We start from the raw sequence: 6210 nt of genomic DNA on the forward strand, positions 1-6210 counted from the left end.
TTCAATTAAGTTTCTGGCTTGCCTGTCATTTCTCACTATTTGTTAGAAAATTTTAAAAAATTCTCCTATTACCCATCCCCATGGAAGAGAAAGTAACATTCAGCTGTTCCAGCTTCCACGTTTTCTAATTATCTAAGTTTCCACCCTGAAGGCTTTTGGGACTTCTACTAGAATTCTAGTAGTCATACCTACTATGTGAAGGAATTATCTCCTTAAAATGAGGAGAGCTCTCAGCTGGAAGAAGAGAAAGGCTCTTTTCATCAAATGGAAAATTCTCTTAAAGTTCTATCAAGTCCAGATAAGAAGTTACTTCCCCCAAATTTTTGTCCTATTATCTATCTCATTATCCAAGAACCACACGAGCCCTTTGTGAGTTCAAAGCTTTTCCTCCAAATTTGATTCACCAATGAAAAGTCATTGGTTCCTTTTCAAATATTGAATCATCCCAAAAAACCCCTAGCTTTTTCTGGAAGCCCAGTTATACATGCTGTCACTAGGAGTCAGTATAGCAAATGGGATATTTGGATAGCCCACCTAGAGTAAATGGTGATATGAATATGCAAGTGTGTGAGATTTGGTGCTTGGGAGAAAGGGCATGATTCTGTGTATGCTCATGTATATACATGAGCGTGTGATATTAACTTAGAGAATTCTGAAGGCAATTGGCCACCAGCTAACAATTCATCATTCCTCCTTCAGTATCCTCACAGGTGAACTATGGGCCTTCATTTCATTCACCATGAAAGATTTTGGAATGATCTTTTATGTCTTCTTCCATGATATCTCAATCTATGCCTACTTAACACTCCAAGAGCATGCACCTATATAACAGAGTAGTTGGGATTATTTTCTTTTCTCAAATTGGAATTGCTTTCTCTGCTGTTATGGCTTCCCCTTTGTTCAGCAGCCACAGGTCAAGGCCAGTGGAACCTATAGTGGTCCAACTTATGTTGTCTAATACCCTAGTGCTCCTCTCCCAGGGATGCCCACTAGCACTCTTCCATTTAGAGAAAGGATATTTCCTGGGAAATGCAGGTTGTAAAATGGTATTTTACCTTCATTGTGTTACCCACAGACATTCCATCTCTACCACCTGCCTCTTGAGTGCTTTCCAGGCAGTCACCATCAGTCCCTGCCACTGTAGCTTGGCGAAATGCAAAGTCATATTTCCAAAGTTCATTAGACCATCATGATTCCTCTGCTGGATAATTCAACATGCTTATGGAAATGAGGGTTCCCATACATAGAAAAGAATCGATCAGTGTCAGCAGCAGCCATAGAGGTGGAATGTATCTCCTTTATTGCTAGAGGGAAAGGGCACTTACAGTGCTTGCCATCTCCCCTTCCCTTTGAGATATGTTGTTAGTAGGATGCATGGCCTTCACCAGCAGTGACATGATATTTTCACTCTACAGACATCATCAGAGCGTCCGTCATATTCACAGCAGTTGTCTGGCTCCAAGGACATTTCCAGAGACAGAGGCCAGTCAAAGCATCCTGATGCTGGTGAGCATCTTTGCCACTGCTTACTGTACCAGTTGTGGCTTCACACTGTACAAAGTGTATGTGATACATTCTGGTGCCTGGGTAGCAGTTGTGAGTACATTCATTGCTCCTTTTTTGTTGATTCATAGGGAGCCTGAACCCTCCAAGTCCTGCTGTGCTCCCTGATCGAGGCCAAGTCTATAGTCTCAGAAGGACCATCAGGGCTTGTGAATCATTCTGTAGTATCTGGGCGAGGTTACTTCGTGAAGATGCCTTGGAAAGACCTGACTGAGCTGTCCGTGTCCCAGTGGATAAGGCAAAGCAGGATCTACGGGGGTAGGAGATGTCAACGTTTCTCAACCCTCACTATGTGGGACAGAGAACCCCAAGAAGGACTTGGGGCCACTAGGACTCCAGGTTTTTATTCACTTCTAGTATTAGCTCTTCCCTGCCTGATCCCAGAGTCTCCAGTCAGCATCATCAGATATTCCTTCTGCTCCAACACTCTGCATTTCACTTATCTCTTCTCCCTTTGTTCCTCATCTACCATCTCCCATCTTCATGCTTTTATGCTGAAGAAAGACTCCTTACTTCCTCCTACTGTCACATCAGCTAAATTCATCAGGTCTCTCATCTTTTAGAAAAAATTGAGATATTGCCTGTATGGGAAGCCTTTAACAGTCTTTCACTTTCTTAGACATTCTTCTTTCATAAACTACCTTGGATTCAATTGCTTTGGGTTTATTTATATTAATTTACATTGTATTTATGTTACATGAATTTATGAAAGTCCTTCCTGTTTCCTCTTTATAATGTAAACTCCTTCAGTACAAGGACAGTTTTGCTCTTCATATTGTAATCCCAGCTCCAAGTGAATATCCGGGCACATAGTCACCACGAAATACATACTTGTTGCTTTGTTGATTGATAGGTTTTCCTGAAATGAGTGAGTGGACTTTCTTATACCCACCTCATAGAAGTCATTTTGTGTCTATGATGTATGGCAGGTCAGATCTGTAGGACAATGAGGAGTGTCTTCTAATGAAAAGAGCTCCAGATTTGGAAGGAGAAACCCTGGGAGTTCAAACATTCTCTAATTAAGATCCAGTGTAAAGTTCAAATGATTTTATAGCAGCTCTTTTTGTAACAGTAAAGAATTGGAAATTCAGGGGATGTCCATTGATTGGGAAGCGGCTGAATATGTTATAGTATATGTCTGTTATGGAGTTCTATTGTTCCATAAGAAGTCAGGAATGACCAGACTTTAGAGACGTATGGGAAGAATTACATGAACTGAGTCTGAGTGAAGGGAGCAGAATCAAGAAACTATTGTATACTTTAATAGGAAGAATATGAGTTAATCAATGATGATGCATGCAGCTTTCTCAGCAGTTCAGACATGAAGGATAACCTTGGGAGACCTGTTATGGACAAGGTCATTCATATCCAATGGGAAAAAGCCCAGAAATTGAACATATACTATATTCACTTTTCAGACTTTGCTCATGATTTTCCTTCATTTCTCATGGTTTTCTTTCTTTCCCCTTAGTCCTAATTTCTCCTAAATAAAATGACTAGTATATAATAAATATGTTTGACACAAATGTGCTTGTACAGCTATTACCATATTGTTCCCTTCTAAGGGGGGAATGGGTGGGTAAAAGGGGGAAGTAGAAAAATGTATAATGCATAAATCTGCAAAAGATGAATGTTGAAAAGCTCACATAACTTGTACTGGGAAATATAAAATAAAATACCCCCCAAAAAGGACCCCGAATTGTCAACATCAGTTGGCTGATGGACTCACAAGTTCTGAGCAACCATGCCACTAAGGACCTGTTCCAGCTGGTCCTCATATTGACCCACTAATCCATGGGTGGTTGGGGACCCTACATGATCTGGAGCAGAATCAGCATCAACGATTCTGTGATCTAGCTAGAAAATGTTTAGACCAATTCCAAAATATGAAGAAGCGGCTCTCCCAATTGAGTAAAATGGAAATCTATACAGACTCCTTTCTTCAAGGTAATGGAAACATTTCAGACCTGGTAGGACTTGCAGCACTGATCTTTATCTTGCTTTCAGGTTTTTTTATATTTCCCTTTTAAGATTTCTGTTTAAGATCACTAGTCAGTGGCCAATTGTCATAGCATACAGATAACACCCACATTTTTTTTTCCAGCATCCTGGTAGAGGGAGTGGAAGAGGAGTTTCTCAATACTTTCCTCCTCCCTCCCTCCCCCTTTCCAAGTGGATGACAGAAATTGTAGGCATCATTTATGAAGCACTTCAGTACATGATAGACACCAAGAAGACAAACAAAGGCAACCAATTGTTACTCTCCATCAACTCACAGTTCTAAGGGGGGAGACAACAAGAAAAGACCTCTAGTATACAAGTTAGAGAAAGGATGAAGTGGAAATGATCAGCAGAAGGAAGGCAGCATAATTCAAGAGAACTGGAGAAAGCTACCTCTAGATAATGGGCTTTGAGATGGAACTTGAAAGAAGCAGAGATGAGGCGGAAGACAATTTCAGGCATGGGGGACAGCAGAGAGAGGACCTTAAGTCTTCAGGGGCAAAATCTTATGGAAAGGAATAACAAAGAATCAAATATCACTCAAGCTAAAAGTATGAGGTAGTAAGTTAGGTGGCAGAAGACTGTAAACACAGACCATGAAGGGATTTCTTTTCCTTTTTTTTAGAGTTTTTTTTTTTTTTTTGCTAGGCAAATGGGGCTAAGTGGCTTGCCCAAGGCCACACAGATAGGTAAGTATTAAGTGTCTGAGACCGCATTTGAACTTAAATACTCCTGACTGCAGGGTTACTAATCTATCCACTTCACCACCTAGCCACCCTTCCATGAAGGAATTTAAATGATAAACAGAGGACTTTATATTTGAATCCAAAGGTGATTGAGAAGCACTGAAATTGTCTGAATGGAGGGGGGCATCATCTTCAAATGATACATCATAACTTGAGAAAATCTGGTCATGCTTTGCTTTAAGAAAACCTCTCTGGCAGCTAAATAGAGGATGCATGAGACTAGTGGGAGATATGGGGCAAGCTGCCCCACCAGTAGATTCTTGCTATATGTAGTAAGTTCAAGTATGAGTTGATGATGCTCTACAGTCAGCCGCTAATTGATGGTAGAAAAAAGGGGAGAAATTTAGTTATTCCTGTTGTCAGTCATGTCTAACTGCCCCCTCAGCTTCTTCTATTTCCATTATCACTTGCCAGTTCATGTTCATTGTTTCTATGACAGATAATGAAGGAAGTTAAATGATAAACAGAGAATTTTCCTTTTTGTTAAGTTTTTTTGCAAGGCAATGGGATTAAGTGACTTGCCCAAGGCCACACAGCTATGTAATTATTAAATGTCTGAGGCCGGATCTGAACTCAGGAACTCCTGACTCCAGGGCCAATGCTCTATCTATGGCACTACCTAGCTGCCCCAAAACAGAGGATTTTCTATTTGATCCTGAAATAGAGAACTACTAGAAATCAATTAATTAGTGTGGGGGAGAGTACAAACATCATATCAAGCTTTCTGAAAATCAGGGTCATTTCCAATGAGTCACATCCTCTCATTATTCATGAAAGTATTCAAATTTCAACCTTAATATTGCACTTTACAGTGAATAGTCTGAATTAATTTCTTTAAGAGATTTGATGTCTTCGTTGTCTGAGGAACTCTCGAAAGTCTTCTCTAACACCACAGTTCAAAAGAATCAAGTTAGTGACTATGTTTCCTTTATAATTCAACTACCACAGTCACCCATTGCTACTGGAAAAAACTATAGGTCTGGCTATCTGAGCGTTTGGTGGCACAGAAAGTCAGTGGCTTTAGTTTATTAGCCAGCTGCTCCAGATGAACCATGGCTTTCCTTCCAAGGAGAAGGCATCTTTTAATTTCCTGCATGAAGACATCAACTTCACTGATCTTTGAGCCCAAGAATATAAAATCTGTCACAGCTTCCATTTCTTTACTCTCTATTTGCCAGGAAAGGATGGGACCAGTTGTTAAGATCTTCATTCTTTGAATCTTTAGGTTCAACCAAGCTTTTACAGTCTCTTCTTTCACCTTCATCCAGAGTTTCTTAAATCATGAGCAGGTGAACTCCTGAAAATCCTGGAAGGACTTGCTTCCATGAAGTCATGCTGAGAATAGACTGAAGTCTTCTCAGCCATTCAATGAGGAAAGACAATTCTGAAAGACTTAGGAGAGAAAATTCACCCACATCCAGGGAAAAAGCTATAGCATCTGAATGTAGACCAAATCATATTATTTTCTCTTTGGGAAAACTGATCTTTTTTCCTTCTCATTTTTTCTCTCTTTTTCTGGTAATTCTTCTTTCATATCATGACCAATATGGAAATTTGTTACCCATGATTGTTAACATAGGGAAGGGAAGGAGAGAGAACAATGTGGAACTCAAAAGCTTATAAAAATCCATGGTAAAACATCATTGCATGTAATTTGAAATAACGCATGTTCAATTTTAAAAAGTTATCTTAGTTTCTTTTCACTTTCTGCCATCTCTAGCATCATCTGCATATCTGAGATTGTTGATATTGCTCCCAGCAACCTTAATTATTCCTTTACATTCACCAGGTCTGGCATTTCAAATTATGTACTCTGCCTATAAGTTCAATAAAGTCAGGTTCAAATAAATAAATCTCGCCTTGCCTTAATCCTTTCCCAATCTTAAGCCAATTGGTTGTT

At 39.7% G+C, this 6210-nt stretch overlaps 1 pseudogene; it reads left to right on the top strand.

The window, feature by feature from the left end:
• Nucleotides 1–815: 815 nt before the first annotated feature.
• On the top strand, nucleotides 816–1815 carry LOC141516671 (vomeronasal type-1 receptor 1-like; annotated as a pseudogene).
• Nucleotides 1816–6210: the final 4395 nt, after the last annotated feature.

The sequence above is a fragment of the Macrotis lagotis genome, chromosome 3 (genome assembly GCF_037893015.1).
Source record: "Macrotis lagotis isolate mMagLag1 chromosome 3, bilby.v1.9.chrom.fasta, whole genome shotgun sequence".
Classification (NCBI taxonomy): Eukaryota; Metazoa; Chordata; class Mammalia; order Peramelemorphia; family Peramelidae; genus Macrotis; species Macrotis lagotis.